This window comes from Acomys russatus, chromosome 11 (assembly GCF_903995435.1).
Source record: "Acomys russatus chromosome 11, mAcoRus1.1, whole genome shotgun sequence".
NCBI classification, from domain to species: Eukaryota; Metazoa; Chordata; class Mammalia; order Rodentia; family Muridae; genus Acomys; species Acomys russatus.
In genome coordinates this window covers 43,150,936-43,173,189 of record NC_067147.1, presented here as the reverse complement: position 1 = coordinate 43,173,189, position 22,254 = coordinate 43,150,936, and the positions used below count along the sequence as shown (strand labels likewise).

At 37.8% G+C, this 22,254-nt stretch overlaps 1 pseudogene; it reads left to right on the top strand.

Moving 5' to 3' along the window:
- The first annotated feature begins 16,248 nt into the window (after positions 1-16,248).
- Positions 16,249-20,726, top strand: LOC127195046 (transmembrane emp24 domain-containing protein 10-like; annotated as a pseudogene).
- The last annotated feature ends 1,528 nt before the right edge of the window (positions 20,727-22,254 follow it).

The following is a 22,254-nucleotide window of genomic DNA, read 5'->3' as shown; positions in this document are numbered from 1 at the left end:
TTTATAATTTATTTATTTTACCCCTGAGTTTGATTATTTTCAGCCATGTACTCCTCTTGCGTGTGCCTGCTTATTTTTTTTCCCTGGGGTTTCAGGTGTGTGGTTAAGTTGCCTATATGAAATGTTTCCAATCTCTTTATGAAGGCACTTACGGTTATGAACTTTCCCCTTAATGCTGCTTTCATTATGTTCCATAATTTAGAGTATGTTGTACCCTCATTTTCATTGAATTTTAGGAAGTCCCTGATTTCCTTCTTATTTCTTCCCTGGCTCAGTTGTCATTGAGTAGAGAGACTTGTTCAGTTTCCATGTGTGTATAGGCTTTTATTATTTCTGTTGTTTGTGAGGTCCAGCTTCAATCCATGATGGTCTGATAGGATACAAGGTATTCTTTCCATCTTCTTATATCTATTGAGGCTTGCTTTGTGACCTAAAATGTGGTCACTTTTGGAGAAGGTTCCATGAGGTACTGAGAGAAGGCATAAATTTTTGTGTTTGTGTGAAATGTTCTGTAGATGTCTGTTAGGTCCAATTGATTCATGATATCTGTTAGTGTCATTATTTCTCAGTTTAGTGTCTGTTTAGTGAAAGTGTGGTGTCGAAGCTTCCCACTATTAATGTGTTAGGACCAATGTGAAGCTTAAACTTTATTAATGTTTCTTCTACAACTGTGGGTGCCCTTTTATTTGTAGCATAGGTGTTCAGAATTGTGAGGTCATCTTGGTTGAATTTTCCTTTGATGAATATGAAGTGTCCTTCCACATCCTTTTGATTAATTTTGCTTTAAATTCTATTTTATTAGATATTAAAATAGGTACTCCATCTTAATTCTTGTGTCTGTTTAATTGGAAGATCTTCTTCCAGCCCTTTACTCTCAGATAAAGTACGTCTTTGTGGCAGCTCTTTCAATTAATTTTATTTGAAATTCTATTTTATTAAATATTAGACTGGCAACCAAGCTTACTTCTTATTTCTATTTGTCTCTAAGACTTTCAGCCCTTTACCCTCAGGTAACGTATATCTTTGTGACTGAGGTGTATTTCCTGTGTTCAGCAGAATGCTGGGTCCTGTTTATGGCTCCAGTCTTAGTCTTTGTATTTTTATTAAAGAGATGAGAGAGATTGCTGTTGAGAGAAATTAATGACCAGTAACTGTTAGATTCTTTTATTTTGATGTTGGTTGTGGTAGGGTGTTTGTGTGCTTGTCTGATTTTTGTTTGGCTGAAGTGAAATTATCTATTTCCTATGTATTCCTGGGTGTAGTTAGTATCCTTGAATTGGAGTTTTCCTTATAGTATCTTCTGTGGGGCTGGATTTGTGAATGGGTGCTGTTTAAAATTGGTTTTGTCATGGACTATCTTGTTTTCTCCATCTATGATTGTTGTAATTTTTGCTGGACATAGTAGTCGGATCTGGCATCTGTGGTCTCTTAGAGTTTGCAACATGTCTGCCCAGTCCCTTTTGGCTTTTATGGTCGCTCCAGAAGACCTGAAGGGTTCTGATACATTTGCTATTGTATGTTACTTGGCCTTGTTCCATTGTGGCTTTTATTATTATTCTTTGTTCTGTACATTTAGTGCTTTGACTATTATGTGGTGGGAAGATTTCTTTTCTGATCTACTCTATTTGGTGTTCTGTAGACCTCTTGTATGTTTATACAAATCTCTTTTTTTAAATAGGGCAATTTTATGATTTTATTGAAAATATTTTTTTTTCTGGGCATTGGAGCCAGGAATCTTCTCTTTCTTCAATTGTTATTATTCTTAGGTTTTGTCTTTTCATGATGTCCTTGACTTCTTGCATGCGTTGTGTCAGGAATTTTTTAGATTTAATTTCTTTTTTTTTGATGGCTGCATCAAATTCTTCTGTTGTATCTTTTACACCTGAGATTCTTTCCTCCATCCCTTGTATTTGGTTGAAAATGCTTACCCCTGAAATTCCTCTTTTCTTTAAGTTCTCTCTAGGATTTCCTCAGTTAGCTCTTTTTTATTGTTTACATCTCTGTCTTCAGATCTTGAACTGTTTTATTGATTGTCTTCACCTGCTTGCTTACATTTTCCTGAATTTCTTCCAATGATTTATTCATTTCCTCTCTATAGGCCTCTTTAAGGGTCTCAATCTGTTTTACTGTATCTTCTTATTTGCTTTATGGATTTTATTCATTTCCTCCATTATCATATTCATAAGAAAAGATTCGAGGTAATTTTCTTGTGTTTCAGTTGTGTTCGTGTCCAGGGCTGATTGCTTTGGGATAACTGAGTTATAGAATTTCCATATTGCTTTGGCTTTCATTGTTTGTGTTTTTATGCTGGCCTCTAACCATCTGGCTATCTCTGGAGTTGGGTGGTAGTTTCTGGTGTTCTTCACTGGCCATTAAGACCAGCTTGTAGGTGAGTCACTATAGGCTGAGACCTTATGCCTGTGGGGACCCAGGTACCTTCAGTGGACCAGCTGGGTGACCTGAGGTCAGATCTAGTTGTGTTCCACACCGAGGGAGTCTACTCTCAGCTGGGAGACCCAGACACTGGTGTATGTGTCCTGCAGCTTAGTCCAAAAACCTGAGCACACTGTGTTGCTGTAAGGTTCTTTTGTAGACATTGGAGACCTCATGCAGGTCTGCAGGGGCCCAGGAATTTTTCTTTTGATTAGCCAGTTGACCTGAGATGCCACCCACTTGTGTTCTACAGTGTGTGATTCCTCTCACCTCGGAAACTTCAGCACTGTTGTTTTGTAGTCCACAGTTAGGTCCTTTGTTCACTGTGTGTTCACTGCTGTCCTGCTGATTAGACAATGTGTGATTGGCACTGCCATCTTTGCCCTCTCAAAAAACACTTTGAAGGTGATTGCTTCAGCCAGATTTTGTGTTCTTTCTGCCCTTCATTTTGTATTGCTACCTGTAATATAGCTAAGATGGCAGAAGCTCTTATACCCATGATGTCATGACTCTGGATCTTGCCTGAACTTCCCTCATAGCACCTAGCAGCAGTGCTAAAAACGCCACACACTGACCTATTCAAGCATGATGAGCTACTGTTAACATTTTTAACTGTATCCTGAGTGGCAATAGGTTAGTACAAGTCATAAAATAGCAGACTACCCAATACTGGATGATCATTTTATTAATGAATAAGATATATGAAAGGATATATTAAAAAGAATAAAGCCAAAAAGTCTGAACAATGCCACATTGCCTTTGAATGTAGCACAGTTCACCATTGAAGTAGATTTTGAAATAGTTGTGTGGTGTCTTAACCTGTGGTCAACATGATTGACTTAATTTTTAAAGAAAGCTACCTTGTGAAAAAGAAATAAAAAGACACTTTGTGCCAAATTACAATTTTGATTTTGATTTTCTTTCTGATGGAGAATACCAGAAAAAGAACAGGAAATATCCCTGATGGTTGTGTGTTTAATATGGCTTCGGTTAAACAATCTTCATTCATTTGCTTTTCTTTTCTTTTTTTTTTTTTTTTTTTTTTTTTTTTTTTTAACTTGGAGTTGCTAAGAGATTCAAGCAAGGGAAACAACCACTTAATAACAAACCTGTGAAAGTCACCGCAGATGGTAATCATGAGTTCCCCAGGATTGCACGCCAAATAGAGCTACTTGGGAAGGAAATAACAACATGGGCTTCAGTCCCATGGGAAAAATTATGCCAGACAGTCTGATTGAGTGGAAACTACCCAATAAACTGCTCATGGACTTTACAATCAGTGAACTCTATAAAAGAGACTCAATTTTCTGAATTGCATGTCAAGGAATAAATTTACATGACATATCCACTTGAAGAGAACACAAGGAAGTCTAAAGGTACAGGAGTGCTTTGGGGATAAGTGAGTACCGCTAAGCAACTGCCTGACCTTTTTTAGTCTTTCTGCAGCTATGAATGTGAATGGATATTACTACCTAATCTCTGCCTCCCTCTTTCTCCTTCCCCCTCCCCATGTCCCCCTCCCCCGCTTTCTTTCCATCCTTTCCTCACCCATCTCTCACATACAAATTGTCTGTAATAGCTGAACCACTCTATACACGGGGAGAGTGAGATATGTCTTTCTCACGTACTCTGGTGCCTCACATTTGACCATGTCCCCTGGAGGGGGAGACCTGGTGGCACTCAGAGGAAGGACAGCAGGTTACTGAGAAGAGACTTGATACCCTATGAGCATATACAGGGGGAGGTAATCCCCATCAGGAACAGTCATAGAGGAGGGGAATAATGGGAAGATGGGAGGGAGGGAAGAATGGGAGGATATAAGGGATGGGATAAACATTGAGATGTAACAAGAATAAATTAATAAAAAATAAATAAAAATACATATACTAAAATAAAAACTGAAAAAAAAAAAAGATTCACACAAAAAGAAAATAAATTCCTTCCAACATTAGTATTAGACTATATAAATTAGGTCAACTATGCTTCAGAGTATATCTAGTAAACATAAATATTATCCTAAATATCTATCTAAAGTAATGGAGATTATAATAAATCTATAAATATGCCCAGGTATATTAGAGCTATTATAAAAATTTCTAGGATTCCTATCTGTTTATTTCTACCATTATTATGATTTCCCTATCTCTCTGTGCATTCTTTAAATCATACTCTCTGATTTCTCCCCAGAGGAATCTTATCTATCCCTACACCCATGCTGGTCTTACACTTGTGTTGATCAAAGGCATTTGGCAGAATCCACATTTGTGCCAGTTCTGAATCTAGACTTCAAAGATATTCCAGCCTTTTCTTCCTTTTCTTAGAACTGCATAGCTATGACTGAACAAGTCTATGGTATTTGTACATGAAGATAAGATAACACACGAAGGAGAAATTGTAGGCTATTGAGGACTATTTAAATCCAGTCATCTCTCAGGCAGGCTTCCACCTATCTCTCTCACACAAGCTAGGCCATCCAATGCTCCCACAGCTATTCCCTATCAGAAATAGCTCATAAGCATTTGTTTAAATCACCTAGTGACTTGAAATGCCATTGGTGATAACTTCCCTACCAGGAGGTATATTTCTTGGAGGTTCAGAGAAGGGAAAATAGTGTGCATTGTCAATTCCTGAGAGTATGTTTGAGAAGAAAGGAAGAGTAGTCACTCTGTAGAAATAGAAATTTCAACAGACCCATGAAGGTCATAGTCTGCAGTAACCAGCCATAGTGAAGGCAATGCAAGCCTACGCTATAGAATGTGAGACATCATTTCCTCCCAGCTTAACACCTGACAGGGGGCATTACCTAATTTATTCATCTTGGTCGATTTGCTCGTTCCACTCTATTTTTAGCCTTGCAATACAATATTGCTCATGCCTCAACATTTATATTTATTTTAAATGAAGTCATACTAAATGCCTTTTGTCACACACACACACACACACACGCGCGCGCGCGCGCGCACACACACACACACACACACACACACAAGAATGAATCAAAAGGAACCAACAATATAGGAAACTCAAAAATTCTTCAACACTATGAAGCTGAAAGACAAAATTGGAAATGATTCATCAGTCAATGGTAAAATTTAAAAATGACAAAGAATATTATTCTGGGTAAAAATAAAACCTATAAAAATTTGTGACATACAAATAAAAAAGCACTGAATGGGGATATTATAACATACATGGAGAAAAAAATGAAACTTATATTGAGAATCTAAGCTTCCAGGTCAAGAACCTGGGAAGAAAAGAGTAAATACGGAGATCCAAGATGGAAGCTGTGAACATGCATGGTATTTGATCTGCAGAATGGAGACTAGGGACCAGGCTGAGACCTACAGACCAAAGACCCAGACGCCCTAGTTGAGAGGGGTCCACAGTGCAGAACAGAGGTGGGCCCAGTCTCAGGCCATCCACCTGACCCACAGAGCATGGGTGCCCAGTTTCCAGAGTCTGGACCCATACCCACCTGCATGCTGCAGCCTTGCTCTATATCATGGACTCCTTATCTGGAGCTGAACTGTGGGGAGGTGAAGGACCAGAGTCTGGATCTGCCGACTTGGGGAGTACCCAGGAAAATGGGTGGATCTGACCTCAGACCACTCTGCCAGTCCATAGAAAGCCCCAGGAGCTGGAGACCACCTGAGCACAGTGTCCAAAGCCCAGATCAATCTATCATGCCTTAACAGTACTCTTTAACTCGCCCTCTCTGACTCATCTGTGGGCTACAGAGAAACAATGTTAGTGTCTGCTTGCCCAGATGGAGCTGAGAATGTGGATTTGGAATAGATATGACTTCAGATCATCCTGTCAGTACATGGAGGGATCCAGGGCCCATGCAGTGGCCCAGGCAGCTGTGAATGCCTTCTATCGCTACTACTCCATAGCTTCACTCTCCGTTTAACTGATGTAAGGCAGCACAGCCTGAATAAATGTGGTGGAAAGCTAGCTGGTCACCACAATTCATTGGGGGCTCCCAAGCTCTCAGGAGAAACTGAATCACCTGAATTGATTAGGCAGAAGCCTAGCCAACCACCACAAGCCAGTGGGGGTTCTAACACACTAGAGCAGACTGAGTCTAGGCTCCCAAAATGCCAGTGCCAAAGGGCAAGGTTTTCAAGCAGGCAATGATAGGCTAACTGGCTATAGCCACACTACCTAAAACTGATTCTTGGGCTGCAGAACACCAGCACTAGCCTCTGCTGACCAAGTATGGAGCCTAGCATGTAGAGCAAAGTCCTCTGGAACTGAAATTTGGTCACCTGCCTGATCCAGGAAGGATTTCCTGATCCTCACAGGTGAGAATTCTTGACCTATAGACACTCACCAGCAAACTGCTCTCAGTGACCAGTGAAGATCACTAGAAACTACCTCCCAATATCAGAGACAACAAGATGACTAAAGGCCAGTGTAAAAAACATAAATAACAAAAACCAAAACAACCTGACATCTCCAGAACCCACCTGTCCCAAAGAATTCAATCCTGGGAACTCAAACACAGCTGAAGCACAATAAAATTATCTCAGATCCTTAGTAATGAAGATGATAATGGAGGAAACAAATAAAATCTATAAACAAATGAAGGAAGATGCAGCCAAACAGATTAAAGACATTAAAGAGGCCTATAGAGAGGAAATGAAGAAATCATTGGAAGAAATTCAGGAAAATACAATCAATCAGATGAAGGAAATCAATAAAACCGTTCAAGATCTGAAGATGAAAATGGAAACAATTATAAAAGCACAGATAGAAGAAGGCAGGGAATGAGAGAACTTAGAGAAGAAAGCAGGAAATTCAGAGATAAGCTTCTCTAACAGAGCTCAAGACATGGTGGAAATAATCTTGGGTGTAGGAGATACAATTGAAGAACTTGATGCAACCATCAAAGAAAATGTTAAATCTTAAAAATTCCTGACACAAAACATCCAAAAATCAAGGACACAATGAACAGATGAGATCTGAGGATAGTAGGAATTGAAGAAAGAGAAGACACATGCATCCAAGGCCCAGAAAATATTTTCAACAAAATCATAGAAAAAAATATTCCCAATTTAAAGAAGGAAATGCACATAAACATACAAGGGGCCTACAGAGCACCAAATAGAATAGACCAGAATAGAAAATCCTCCCACCACATAATAACCAAAACACAAATTGTACAGAACAAAGAAAAATTATTAAAAGTGGCAATGGAAAAAGGCCAAGTAACCCAAAGTGACAAACTATAACCAAAATAACACAAGAAATAGATAATTTCACTGTTGCAAAACATAACTATACAAACATTCTATTGCAACCAACATCAAAATCAAGGGACTTAATAGTCACTTGTCATTAATATCTCTCAACACCAGTGGTCTCAATTCTCCAATAAAAAGACACATACTATTTGAATGGGTGCATAAACAAGACCCACCATTCTTCGGCATTCAGATAAACAAAATGAAAGGAAAAAAAACATGAATATCTCCTTAAATGTTGAAAAAGCATTTGACAAAATCCAACACCGATTCATGTTTAATGTTTTAGAGAGATCAGGGACATAGGCACATACCCAAACATAATAAAGGCTATATATAGCAAGCCAATAGCCAACATCAAATTAAATGGAGAGATACTCAAGGAAATTTCTCTAAAATCAGGACCCAGGCAAGGCTACCCACTTTCTCCATATCTCTTCAATATAAAATTTTAAGTTCTAGCTAGAGCAAAGAACAGCAAAACGAGATCAAAGGGATCCAGATGAGAAAGGAATCAGTAAAATTATCCCTATTCTCAGATGATATGATAGTGTACATAAATGACCCCCAAAATTCCACCAGAGAACTCCGACAGCTGATAAACACCTTTACGAAAGTGGCTGGATACAAAATATTTTTTAAAAAGTCAGTAGCCTTCCTGTACAAAAATGACAATCATGCTGAGAAAGAAATTAGAGAAACTACACACTTCACGACAGCCACAAGTAATATAAAGTATGTAGGAGCAACTATAACCAAGCAAGGGAAAGACTTGGTTGAAAAAAAACTTCAAATCTCTGATAAAGAGACTTAAGAGGACATCAGAAGATGGAAAGATCTCCCTTATTTGTGGATCTGGAGGGAAAATTAACAGTAAACATGGCCATCTTACTAAAAGTAATTTATAGATTCAATGCAATCCCTATCAAAATACATACACAATTTTTAAAGACATTGAAATATCAATTTTCAACTTCATATGGAAAAATAAAAACCAAGAATAGATGATAAAATCCTGTACCATAAAAGATCCTCTAGAGGAATCTCCATATCTGATCTCAAGCTGTACTATAGAGCAACAGTAATTAAAACAGTATGGTACTGGAATAGCAAAAGGATGGTTGATCAATGAAATTGAATAGAAGATCCAGAAATAAATCCACACACCTATGGACACTTTATTTTTGAAAAAGAAGCCAAATCTATTCAATGGAACAAATGCTGCTGGTCTAATTGGATGTCTATATGTGTAAAAATGAAAGTAGTTCCATATTTATCACCATGCACAAAACTCAAGTCCAAGTGGAATAAAGACCTCAACATAAAACCAGATACACTAAATCTGTTAGAAGAAAAAGTGGAGAAGAGCCTGAAACTCATTGGAACAAGAGACAATTTCCTGACCAGAACACCCACAGCCCAGACTCCAATGTCAACAGTTAATAAATGGGACCTCATGAATCTGAGAAACTTCTATGAGGCAGAAGACATTGTCAACAGAACAAAGATATAGCCTACAGACTGGGACAATATCTTAAGCAACCTTACATCTGACAAAGGATTAATATAAAAGTATATAAAGAGATCATGAATTTAAATACCACCAAACCAAATAACCCAATTAAGAAAGTTGGCTCAGAACTAAACAGAGAATTCTCAACAGAAGACTATCAAATGGCTGAGAAACACTTAAAGAAATACTCAATATTCTTAGTAATCAGAGAAATGCAAATCAATATGACTCTCAGATTCCATCTTACACCCATTAGAATGGCTATGATCAAAATCTCAAGTGACAGCACATCCTGGCAAGGATGTGGAAAAGGGGAACACCCCTTCATTGCTGGTGGGAGTGCAAACTTGTACAACCACTTTGGAAATCAATGTGACACTTTCCCAGAAAACTGGGAATAGGGCTACCTCAAGACCCAGATATTCCACTCCTTGGAATATAAGGAAAAGATGTTCCACCACACAATAAGGACATATGCTCAACCATGTTCATAGCAGCCTTATTCATAATAGCCAGAGTCTGGAAACAACGTAGATGTTCCTCAGTTGACAAATGGATAAGAAAGTGTGGGACATTCACACTATAGAGCACTAGTCAGCTATTAAAAATGACTTCTTGAAATTTGGAGGCAAATGGATGGAACTAGAACTGATCATCCTGAGTGAGTTAATACAGACCCAGAAAGATACACATGATATATATTCACTTATAATTGGACACTATCCCAAAAGGGATGTCCCTTGAAAGTCTTCACTTACTAAAAGATTGGGAACGATGTTGGGACTTCCTATTAGGACTCCAGGTGAGAGAGATCTGGAAGAATGGGGAAATACAAGGATCCAGAGGGTCCTAGAACCCTACAAGAAGACTATTATGGCTAGTGAATCTGGAGCCACGGGGGTCTACTCAAACTATTGTACCAACTAAGGGTAATGCATGCAATAAACCTAAAACCCCTATTCATATCTAGCCAATGTACAACACATTCTCCACACTTGTGTGGAGAGCAAGGACTGACACTTATATGAACTCTGTTGCCCCCTATTCAAGCACTTCCCCTTGGTGAGGAGGCCTGGTGGCACTCAGAGGAAGGGTAAGAAGGCTACAAGGATGAGACCTTACAGGCTATGATCATATGGTAGGGGAGAATGTCCCCTTCTTTCATAGACCTAGGGGAGGGGAATAGGGTGGAAGAGGGAGGGAGGCAGGGAGAACATTTGAGATGTAATCTGAATAAATTATTTAAAAAAAAAGAAAAGAGTAAATAAACTTAAAAACACATATCAAAGTTGTAATATAGAAAGAAGAAATACTTTAAGTATAAAAGTATAATGGAAAAATCAGTGAAATAAACAATTAATTGTACAAAGATTTAAAAAATTGAAACGTTTCAATTAAGAAACAAAATGCTTTAAAAAGTACTAGCTATACAAGATTTCCAGTGATAGGGCTGGGTTGTATTTGATTAAATTGTATGTCAAGTGAGATTAGTAATGCTAATTGTGAATTTCTGTGACTGCTTTTCCCTTTGTTGATGTTTGAAGGTTTTTTATATTTTAGCATATATCAGTGCTCATGCTTCTTTTATGATTCAATAGATTTCCATTGTGTAAATAGACCATATGTTAAAAATATTTTATCTATTCTTTAGGATTTCATACATGTACAAGTACCCCCATGCACATAAGAAAATGACCATACACCCAAATACACAGCACACATACCCACATGAGAGAGGAGTGGAGAGAGAGAGAGAGAGAGAGAGAGAGAGAGAGAGAGAGAGAGAGAGAGAGAGAGAGAGAGAGAGAGAGAGAGAGAGAGAGAGAGGAGGGGGAAGGAGGAGAAGGAGGAGAAGAAGGAGGAGGAGGGGGAGGAGGAGAAGAAGGAGGAGGAGGGGGAGGAGGAGAAGAAGAAGGAAGAAGGAAGAAGAAGAAGAAGAAGAAGAAGAAGAAGAAGAAGAAGAAGAAGAAGAAGAAGAAGAAGAAGAAGAAATAGGAGGAGGGGGGAGGAGAAAGGAGGAGGAAGAGGATGCAGGTGGTGCAGGTACAGGGTATAAGCCTGCATATTTGAAGGCCAGAGAGAACATCAAATCACTCAGATTTGGATTAACTAACAATTGGCTGGAGGGGTGTTCTTAGCTTTGATCCGTACGATTGCATAGAAGTGCTCCTAACTTCTGAGTCATACCTAACTTTTATGGATTATTTAAAACTATTAATTTCAGTCTTGACTTTAATATTAATCAATCTTAATATGAAATGCCATAATTATTTAATTTACCTGGAACTTCACAGTAGTTTGAAGATTCAGCCTGAACAGATTAGAAAGCCTGGCAGTAGTATCTGGAAATGATAGTGTGTATGGTTTGTTTTAGTTTCAGGCAGTGCTGTCTAATTGATAGTATGCTTTACATGTCAGATTAACTTCACAAATGACAATTACTAGGTACTCATCTGAGTATTGTAAACACAATATGCTGGCTACAATTCTTTCAATGCTAAATGTAAGAGCATCTTTTGGTAAGAAAGTAAGCATTGTGACATTTGAGCTAAGTAGTAGTTCTTGTATAAATGTGAATTTTTAAAGAAATCTCAAAAATAGGAAACTGATAAAGTTTTCAATGCTTTTATTTTTTCTGCATCAATATTAGAAACTTGTTGTGAAAAATGCTTTAGTAAATGTATCTTACTTCTTCTTTAGGAGATTTTACAGCCCTTCTTGGATAGATTTTGTTTTTGATAAAGAAATAAAACTTCTATCAACATAAACATGGAAAGCAAACACGAAAAAGCAGCTGTTCTGCACTTGTTTGTATTCCCAGTTCAGAATCAGTTGTAGCTCTCTCTTTCACATTTTCTGGCTATGAAACCCAATCCTCCCAATGTCATTTTGGGGTCAAAGATGCTCATGGGCAGGTGTTCAAGTTTAAAAGTGTTTAACCAAACAAACAAACAAAAAAGACTGAGTAATAATACATAAGCTGTATATACCACATTGTATCTGTTGGGGAGCATTTGATTTCCTCCTACCTTGTGCTTGCTTTTAGTAACGCTTTTATGTACATTCGTGTACTTGCTTTTTGCTTTTCAATTTGGGAGTATATTTCTAGAAGAGAAATTGCTGTATCGTGAGATAATTCAGTGTGCTTACCAATCATGAACAAGTATCCTAAATTCATATATATATAAAAAAAAAGAAAAGTGTTTAACTTTCTCACAAAAACATTAAGACGTCTGAAAACTTAACCTTTTGATATAAAAAGACTCAGTCAACTTTCCTTCCTCTTTTCTTTTCATGGCACAGTGACCATATTAAATGGAAGTTATGCGACATCACGAGAGCTGTGGCTAGAACAAAGGAAATAATAGTTCAATGCAAAATAAGATTTTCTCATATTTTGAGGGAGACTTGTAATATCAATCATATTTTTGTTTCCCTGATATTTTAGAAATCATGAGGAATGAAATGTTTATAAATAGTTTCTATTATTTGTTTTTGTTAAAAGAAGCAAAGAAACTAAACTATAGGCATGAGATGGATAGGTAGAAGTGACTCTGTAGGTTTGGAATATTTGCCTGTAATTACTGGCATGCTGAGATGGATTATATTGGAACCTCATTAGTCTTTGAAGCTCTGTTCTTAAATCTCTGTGTATCTTTGGCACAAATTCATTCTCTTTGTACAAATGAAATTATTTGCTCTCCTCCTTAAATAATGGTTATTTATTAGGTGCTCTCCTAGGGCCTATTGCCTAGCCAATGATTTTGTTCCAATTAGTGGCAACAGGAGTGAGTTCTAAGATCCTTCTCTAGAGTAGGCCTTATCCAGAGTTATTATTGGTTATCCCCATAAGAGCCATGATACTATTGTACCAGTGGAAATTTCTTGCCAGACAAGTCATTATTATATTTCACAGGGTTCACAGCTAAGTAAGACTATTGATCACTTCCCCCCTGCCCCCCCCCCACTGCATAGATCCTTCAAAAGCTAGAGACTCATGAAGGCTGTGGCTGCATAAACAAGACCTGTTCTAGATCAAGGCAGCAAAGTCCCAGCATGGATATGGGAAGGACTCATGAAGTCCCACCCTGTGTTTGAAATCTAGTGGCCGCTAATGGCTACCAGTGGGGGGAAAGCCAATCCTCCTCCAAGGATGCAGGTTCCAAGAGGCTTCGCATGCTCCAATAGACTATCCTATGCTCATGTGCATATTAGCAGCAGTAAATGGACTTAGTGGGCTTAAAGGCAGAGCACGTCGACTTGTGCGGGAAAAGTGAAGTAGGGAATAGGAAAAGAATTGCAATAGAGAGTGAGGGTTGGGAGATTTTATCAAAACATGTATGGGTGGATGAAATTCTCAAGCAATTTAAACAGTATAAATGAAAAAAAACAAAACAAAACAAAAGGAATACTTGCCAGACAAGTAGTACATTACCTTAAAATTTACATTTCAGAATTTGAATATTTGTAATATTATTTGGTATATAACATGAAGATGTAGATAAATAAAAATCAGAATCACACACTGAAATAGGCTTTTGAGACCTTGGACATCCCCACATATACATAGAAGCTCTCCTTGGTTGTCCTTGTACATGTTTTATTACCGTTCCGTGTAATGGAGACCACAGAATAGAACCAAATCTTGTGTTTGAGGTTTAAATGGTTCATAATTTAAATATAGTGATGGACACACTTGGATCTATCTCATCGTGTGCATAATTATTGGTAAATATTACAAAGGTGTACAGTCCATTCCACCTAGCTCCTTCACTTCTGTAGTTTGGTTTCTTTACTCCTTTAAGAAAAGTGAGTAGTATTAACTATATTTATAGACATTTCTTTCTTTGTGGTTTCTGTAAACATCAAGGGAACAAGGAATTCTGTGTGCTATCATGTTCTTCTACATTACACAAACTTCAAAATTTAGTCAAGAGCCTGGGTGTGGTGGCGCACACCTTTAATTCCAGCACTCAGGAGGCAGAGGCAGGCAGATTGCTGTGAGTTCGAGGCCAGCCTGGTCTACAAAGTGTGACTAGGACAGCCAGGGCTACACAGAGAAACCCTGTGTCAAAAAACAAACAAAGAAAGAAAAAAAAGAAAGAAAGAAAGAAAAAAAGAAAGAAAGAAAGAAAGAAAGAAAGAAAGAAAGAAAGAAAGAAAGAAAATCCCAGATACATGTTATTGCAGCACAGGGACACTATAAAAAAAAAAAAAAAAGTCAAAAGACCTGTCTTATGTGTACCTGGAAATACACAGGAGATATCAGAATCAATAGGAACAATACTCAAGTAACTAATGTATGAACATATTGTACATCTTTATTCCTAGGACAAGCTCAATAGAACAACATACATGAACCTTGGAGGAACGTTTTCTGATAGTAAATACAAAACATACATATAAACTAGCTATATGTACATAATAAGTTTCTGTTACATACAATATTGTCTAAAGAAATCTCATTTTTAAAACACTTATTTTGTGTGTACACATGTTGGTCTGAGTATACACATGTGTGATGCATGCATGCATGAGCTCATGGAGGTGAGGATATGGCACAGGATCCTCTGGAACTAGAGTTACTGGCATTAGGTGTTGTCCTATGGGTGCTGGGAAATAAACTCAGGGAGACCTGGAGATCTGCTTCAAGAACTGGAAATGCCCCTAAGAGTGGAACACACTCTCTCTCTGCTCTCTCTCTCTCTCTCTCTCTTGCTGCCATTAACTTTTCTAAGTTTTGTGTGTGTGTGTGTGTGTGTGTGTGTGTGTGTGTGTGTGTGTGTGTGTGTGTGTGTGTGTGTGTGCGTGTGCTTTTACTGATTTGTCTTAAGCGGCTGAAGGGCTTATTCTCTAAGCTATTCTTTTTAATGATGTTTTCATCCTTTAGGAGTTATCGTAGGTTGGTTTACAGGAGGTGAGTGGCACAGCTTGCTTTGCTAGTACCACAGGTATAGTGTATGTTTGGTTTTCTTCAGTTTTTTTCTTTTTGAATTTATATCTCACATCTCAGAAATCTGTTCTCTCCTTAGCAGCTGTCTAAACTTGCTGTGGGGTCTCCATGTGAGGCATGGATCAGTGGTCAAACCCACCCTGTGATCTCATCACTTATCCTCAGACTATGTAACCATGATGGCTGGAAACTAATTTAAAGCTCTGTGCCCAAATGTTCTAAGGATTTGAAAGCAATAGGGTGAAAGCATAAGAGAGAGAGACATGTCTCCCTATGTGGGTTTCTATAGTAACTGCGAGGTTATCCTTCCTCAGTTATCAGTTGATCCAAGCTTATCCTTAAAATTGTGTTTTTCTTTTTTAAAAATTCTTTCTTTTAAGAACTGAGTTTTATATGAAACCACATAATCATGATTATTTAATTCTCACTAGAGAGTTTTCTATGTGAGTGGACATGTACCAATTTTTATACCCTCTGTATATTATGATATAAGTTTAATCACTCATACAAGTACTTTCCCCAAGAAAATAATTGATCCAGTAAGAGGCATAGTTTTGGAAAGCATGTTGATCCTTGACATTAATTAAAATGAGCTGAGATATGATGCTTTTAATCCAAGCACTTTTGAAAGAGAGGGATGTGGATCTCTAAGTTTAAGGTAAGACTGGTCTACAAAGGAAGTGCCATGACAGCCAGGCCTACAGGCCTGAGAAACTCTGTCTCAGAAAGCCTAAACAAACAAACAAACAAACATATGAATAAATAAATATTTATAAAGGTAGATGCTTTGTTTCTCAAAATTAGTTTAATGGATTTTGGCTGATCGATATCATAGCATGTTAATATTAACAATATATTCACTGACGTTCAATGGCCACTCCTTTCCCCAAAGTAGGCAGAAAGAGTGGTGTGCATATGTATTTTTTAAATTTATAGTGTGAGTCACCCAAGTAGCCAGCTAGTGCCCTATTTCATATAATAAAAAAGAAAAAAATACATGGATAAAATTTCAACAAAGTATCCAATACTGCTCCTGGAATGCAACAAGTAAAGATATCCTAGGGAAAATAAAATGTGTATATTTATAGGCTCTCCTGCTCGGTATGGCAGAAGGTATGATAGTGACTAGTAAAAACCAAGAGGATTACTGTACACTTCCAAACATTGGAGGGAAACCATCTGTGCAGAACTCTATTGCTGAGCTGGTCAGTGCTTTCTTGACTCAGGAGAAGGAAAAGAAAACACCCTGGAAGAAATAACACCACCTAAGATTTTACATAATTTATGGTCAGTCAAGATGCTGTAAGGATCCTGAGACAGAGATGTCCATACAGTGCTAAAAGCCTGTGTATTTATGTGAAATGAATCCTGCTGTACTTTGTAGAAAAAAATCTGACTGGCTGAGTACATTTGCTCTGTGTGCATATATTATCCCCCAGCATTGGCTTCTTGCACAAGTGACAGCATAATCTATCGAAGGGAGATGGCTGTTGTCATAAATAAGGCATCTACTTCTCTGGCTAGCATGTAATTAGACTTCAATAGATAGTGACACTTTTCTCTTGGAAATAAATCACTACCAGGAATAATTGAATTAGTCTGAGAAACATAGGGTAATGGTATAGGAGCGGGATAGCTCTCAAAAATCTCAGTGGACATTTTCTTGTGTATTCAGTATCTGTTGGCTTTGGTGACTCTTTGGGTAATAACTTACGGTGACTTAGGGTCAAAGGTTTGTAAATGCCTGTTGGTCATTCCACTCTGCAGTCAGAACAGAAGTGAAGGGAATACTTTCAATACTTTTATCTTTTGTCTCCAGTTGTTTTAGCTGAGAAATTACACCAGAGTCTGAAGCCTGGTCAGAAAGATTGGTCATATGACCTTGCCTAGAGTCATAGAGGTAAGACAATGAAAGGCAGCATAGGAAATATTTAGGAATAATTAATATCTCTGTTAAAAAAAAAAACCTTTAAAATGGGGCTGGAAAGATGGCTCAGCAGTTAAGAGAGTTTGCTGCACTCCCAGAGGACATGGGTTCAAATACCACGACTCGTATGATGGCCCACAACCCCCTGTAACTTCACACTCAAGGCTTCTGCTGTCTTTATGTGATCTCCCTGGGTACCGGCCTATATGTGGTACACAGATATACATGTAAACAAAACACTCGCACACATGATAAATAAAGTATTGGTTTATAAAACATCTAAAACCATCTGTGGAATTGTGGAAGGCTACTTGTGTGTGGGTACTAAAACTTAACAAGCTAATGTTTCTGATTCTTATTAAGAACCCCAAGGGAGGGTGTAGCTCAGTAATAGAGCACTGGACTGTTACAGAACCAGGGTCCAACCCCAGGACTATAGATGATAGATAGATAGATAGATAGATAGATAGATAGATAGCTGGATGGATAAATAGAAAGATGATAGATAGATAGAAAGATAGATAGATAGATAGATAATAGATAGATAGCTGGATGGATAAATAGAAAGATGATAGATAGATAGATAGATAGATAGATAGATGATAGATAGATAGATAGATAGATAGATAGATGATAGAGATAGAGAGATAGAGATCCACCCACCCATCCATCCATCTTCCCATAAATAGATAGATACAAAAGAAACTGCAAATTAGTTCACAAATATAAGGAAGATGAATGCGTACAATGAAAACATTAACCTGAATGTGGTAACATAACACCACAGTGTATCAGAGGAAAGAAAAAAAATCAGAGAATTTCATTTTCATTTAATAATATTGGATGAATTTGATTTTTATGCTAAATAAAATGGTGATGCTTCCTCCTTGCAGTAACATTTAATATCTAATTGCATAGATAACAAACAGACCACTTAGAAGAAATATTAAAATTAATAATTTATAATTTTAAGAGACAGTTCATGGAATAAAAAAGAAAATTAGAGTCAAGGGGACAATATGGTATAATAAACATATCTACAACGGAGCTATATGTACTTTGTGTTATATAGAGAAAGTAAGATCACCCTCTAGGAAACTGGATGCCCAGACAGTTCCTTTGTAAAGAGGGGTAATTGAGTGGCTAACATCCTTTTTATTATGTATTGAAGATATATAAAACTAAGATTACAATGTAACACTATCATATACCCATTTCCTTTTTCTTTTTGTCACCTCCCAGTCCCTCTCCCTCCCTCATCCCCCCTCCCTTAGTCCTCAAAAAGGAGGAGAACTCCTCCCCTATCATTTGACTTCAGCCTATCAGTCTCATCTGGGCTGCCTCCATCCTCTTCCTCTGTCACTTGGGAAGGCTGCCCAGGGGGGAAGTAGTGATAAATGAGTGGGTACTAGAGCCCATGTCAGAAGTATTATGGGACCTACAAGGAAACTGTGCTGCCTAGCTACTACGTCTGAGCAGAGGGTCTAAGTCTTCACAATTCATGGTCCTTGGTTGGTGCAGCACTTCCCTCACCCACACAAATTTGTTGGTTCCCTTGGTCTCTTTGTGGAGCTCCCAGACAGAAGATCTCTAATGAAAAAAAAAAAAAACATGCCTAACTCAGCCTCAATGCAGAGAGATCAATGGTACACTCCAGCTTGGTTGTTGGAAATGTAAACTGATAAAGTTCACACATTTTAAAATTATATATATCCAGAAATACTGATCCAGGATTCTCCTCTTTGACAGGATAAATATGTTCATATATTCTTGAAAGATAGTTATACTAGTGTTTAATGTAGTGCTGTGCAAAGGTCGGGACTGAAGTCAACCAAGTGCCCATCTTGCAGAATAGAGCAAGAATCAGCTACTATTTAGGTTCTGTAGGCCATGTGGTCTCTGCCACAAATAATCAGTTCTTATTTTGTAATGTAAAACCAAACCTAGAAAATCTGTAACTAACTTTGCATAGCTGTATTTCAACAGTTTGGTTGAAAAAGCAGGTGGTTTAACTGGATTTGGTCAAGGAGTTCCTTACCATTAATTTGGAATAGATAAGTAAACATTACATATTTAAATAGTGGGTATTAAAAACCTAAGGCCATAAAATACTATAGCTACATAATCCACATAGATGGATCTTCTGCATTAAAAAAAAAAGAAAGCACACCTGTAAATATTCAGACTGTAATATTCTGTGTATTAAGTGGCCAACTATGGTACTGCAAATCAGAAGGATGGCTCCCCCGTGTATGTGTGTGTGTGTGTGTGTGTGTGTGTGTGTGTGTGTGTGTGTATGTGTGTGTGCATGTGTGTGTATGTGTGTGTATGTGTGTGTGTGTATGTGTGTATGTGTGTGTGCATGTGTGTGTGTGTATGTGTGTGTGTATGTGTGTGTATGTGTGTGTGTGTGTGTGTGTGTGCATGCATGCATGTGTGTTGATGTGATTTTGTGAGTAGACTAGCAACAGCCTATGCAGGAAGTCTGAGCAGAGAGTTCAGAATGAGTGACTGTTCTGAATAGCTAATGCTATTCTCTTTCAAACTAGCTCCTGGCTAGAAATACATTTTACCTTGTGAAAATTCATCAAGCGATTCATGAAGTGTTTCTGATCAGTACATATGGCTCTGTTCCATGGGGAAGGATGGTCTTAAGAAAATGGATGGTTCATACCCTTTAATCGAGTAGCAGCAGGCATTCAGGTTTTTCATACACTAATTTAAATTTATTTCATTATGGTAGAAAAATGAAAGAAGATTAAATTACCTTTAAAATGAAACCATAAAACCAAACCCTGTCAAAAGTTTTCAAGTCATATTCAATCATAAGTGAATATTAAAAAATCTAAAGCATGATTTTTTAAAGTAGTAGACTGGAAGACATATTATAATAATATTAAATTAATAAACAAAAGCTATATTCTAATTAGACTATGAAATGGTCGGAACTTGGAGGTTCTGCACTCCTTAAATGAAAATATAAATTACTATAAGCCCCAGGTGGTGAACTAGGCTCTTAGGCCAGCTGTCCTTTGTCTGGCCCACAATCCTGCCTTTGCTCTGCCCATCAGCTTTGCTCTCTCTTTTACTGCTTGGTCCCACTCTGTCCTCACCATCTCCTTCCATCTACTCCTGAACTCTCTCAAGTGTCTCCATGAGGAGATCTGCAAGGAATGGACGAATGTCAGTAGATGGACAAATACAAGATCACTGGCCAGTTTGGGAACTCTGGCAACCTTCACCCCACTCAAGATCACAGGTTCTGCTAGCCATATTCTGTGCACCAAGGAGGATGCAGCTAAGCGGAATTTTGCTTTTACTGTGGAAGATTATGGTATTTGAAGTGTGTTTTGAGAGCAAGGGAACCAACTCATGATTCTGCACATGAAGCATGGATGGTAGGCTAAGAATTGTGAAGACATTCCAAATGCCGAGAAACCCAAACCACCACTGGAGGTGGAGTTATCATGATTCCTAGAGTACCTTTGAGAGACATTCATTAATGGATTTGTGTACAGGAAGAAGCAGAAAGAGGAGATGCCTGACACCAGTTATTACACAAACACCCACGTTCTGTACTTTAGCATTCTTTCTTCCATGTTTTGTCTCATTGCACCAGCTACCTGTGTTGCTTCTTCAGCTCCAAGGACTTGATAGAGCAATGAGGCTCAATCTTCTCTCTCCTTTGGTCTCAGCTGGCAGAAAGTCACTGGGTTATATCTGGCCCAGCTCAAGACCTTCCTACCAATGGTGACATCAAAACACAGTGGAGTTTTCTTGTCAGAACTGATTTCTTTTTTGGTGTAATAGAACCGAGGGCACCATCAACATGCAACATGTCAACAAGGTCCATAGAATTTGGGCCAGTTTTGTAACAAGATTATTAAAGTCACCTATGGGATCAAAAAAAAAAAAAACAAAACAAAACAAAACAAAACAGAGATTTACCTAGATAATGGCAAAAGCCAGCATTCATTCTCGGTTTCCTCCCCTTGATCAGTTTGAGCTGTTCTCTATCTTTATCCCACTTTCTCATTGTCTTGGTCATTTACTGTAGTCCTTCTTTCAAGATTTCTATGAGTGTGGTCAGCTTGTCTTGTTTTCTTTTGGTTTCCTTCTGAAAACATTCTGTTCTTTCTCTTGTCCTTCAGATGAAAAGTTTACATAGCTACTGTTGATATCCTTCATGATTTTGTATCACTTAAAGTATTTATGGATGGGAAACATTAAAAAAGTGATCTTTGTACTGTAGAGAATCTTTTTGAAAATTCTTATTTTATACAATTAAAATGTTTGTGCTCAATGAAATATAAAATATTGAGTTTTTTCCTATTCTTTAATAACTTTGTGAAGACAGTGTTATAAATGGAGCAAATTAGAACACCAAGACATTCATGGAATTAGGAGAATTTACCCCTAATGTATAATTTACTAAAAATATATTATAAAATATGATTTGGTGTGTGTGTGTGAGAGGGAGACGGTTGAGTAGGTGAAGCTGCTTGCATACAGGCACACAAAACTAGGAAGAAAGAACTGACTTTCAAAGTGTTGTCCTCTGATCTACATGTGTGTTGTAGCACACGTACAGGTGCTGCCCCCTCTTATGCGCACACACATAAAATACTTCAAACAATACATCAGAGATAAAGCATTGTGCATGCTTTTATATATTAAATATGTGTTCTTAATATTTATTTACTGTGCATAGGCGTTTTGTCCACCTGCATGTTTGTACACAGTATGCATTCTTGGTACCTTCAGAGGTCAGGAAAGGGCATCAAAACATCTAGAACCAGTTATATGTGGTTGTATGCCATCATGACAGTGCTGGGAGTGGAATCCAGGTCAACTAGAGGAGCAGCAAATGCTATTAACCACTGAGCAATCTTTTCTGTCATAAATATATGCTTGTCTAAGTGCATTAGATGCAATACATTGTGAGTGTCCAAACAGGGTGAACTGGGTAATTCAAGGCCACCATTTCATTTGAATAAGCACAAGGCAATTAGATGACTGCCTAAAATTTTAAAATAAAGTGTAATTGTGTATGATTGCTGGGTTGAAAAGAGAAAATTCTATTCTAAGATTGAGAGTATACCTTGCAAAAGTTTTACACCAAACACTATAAAATACACCTACAAAAGCTCCTAAAGAAATAGTCCAGAACTAGGCCAGTGTG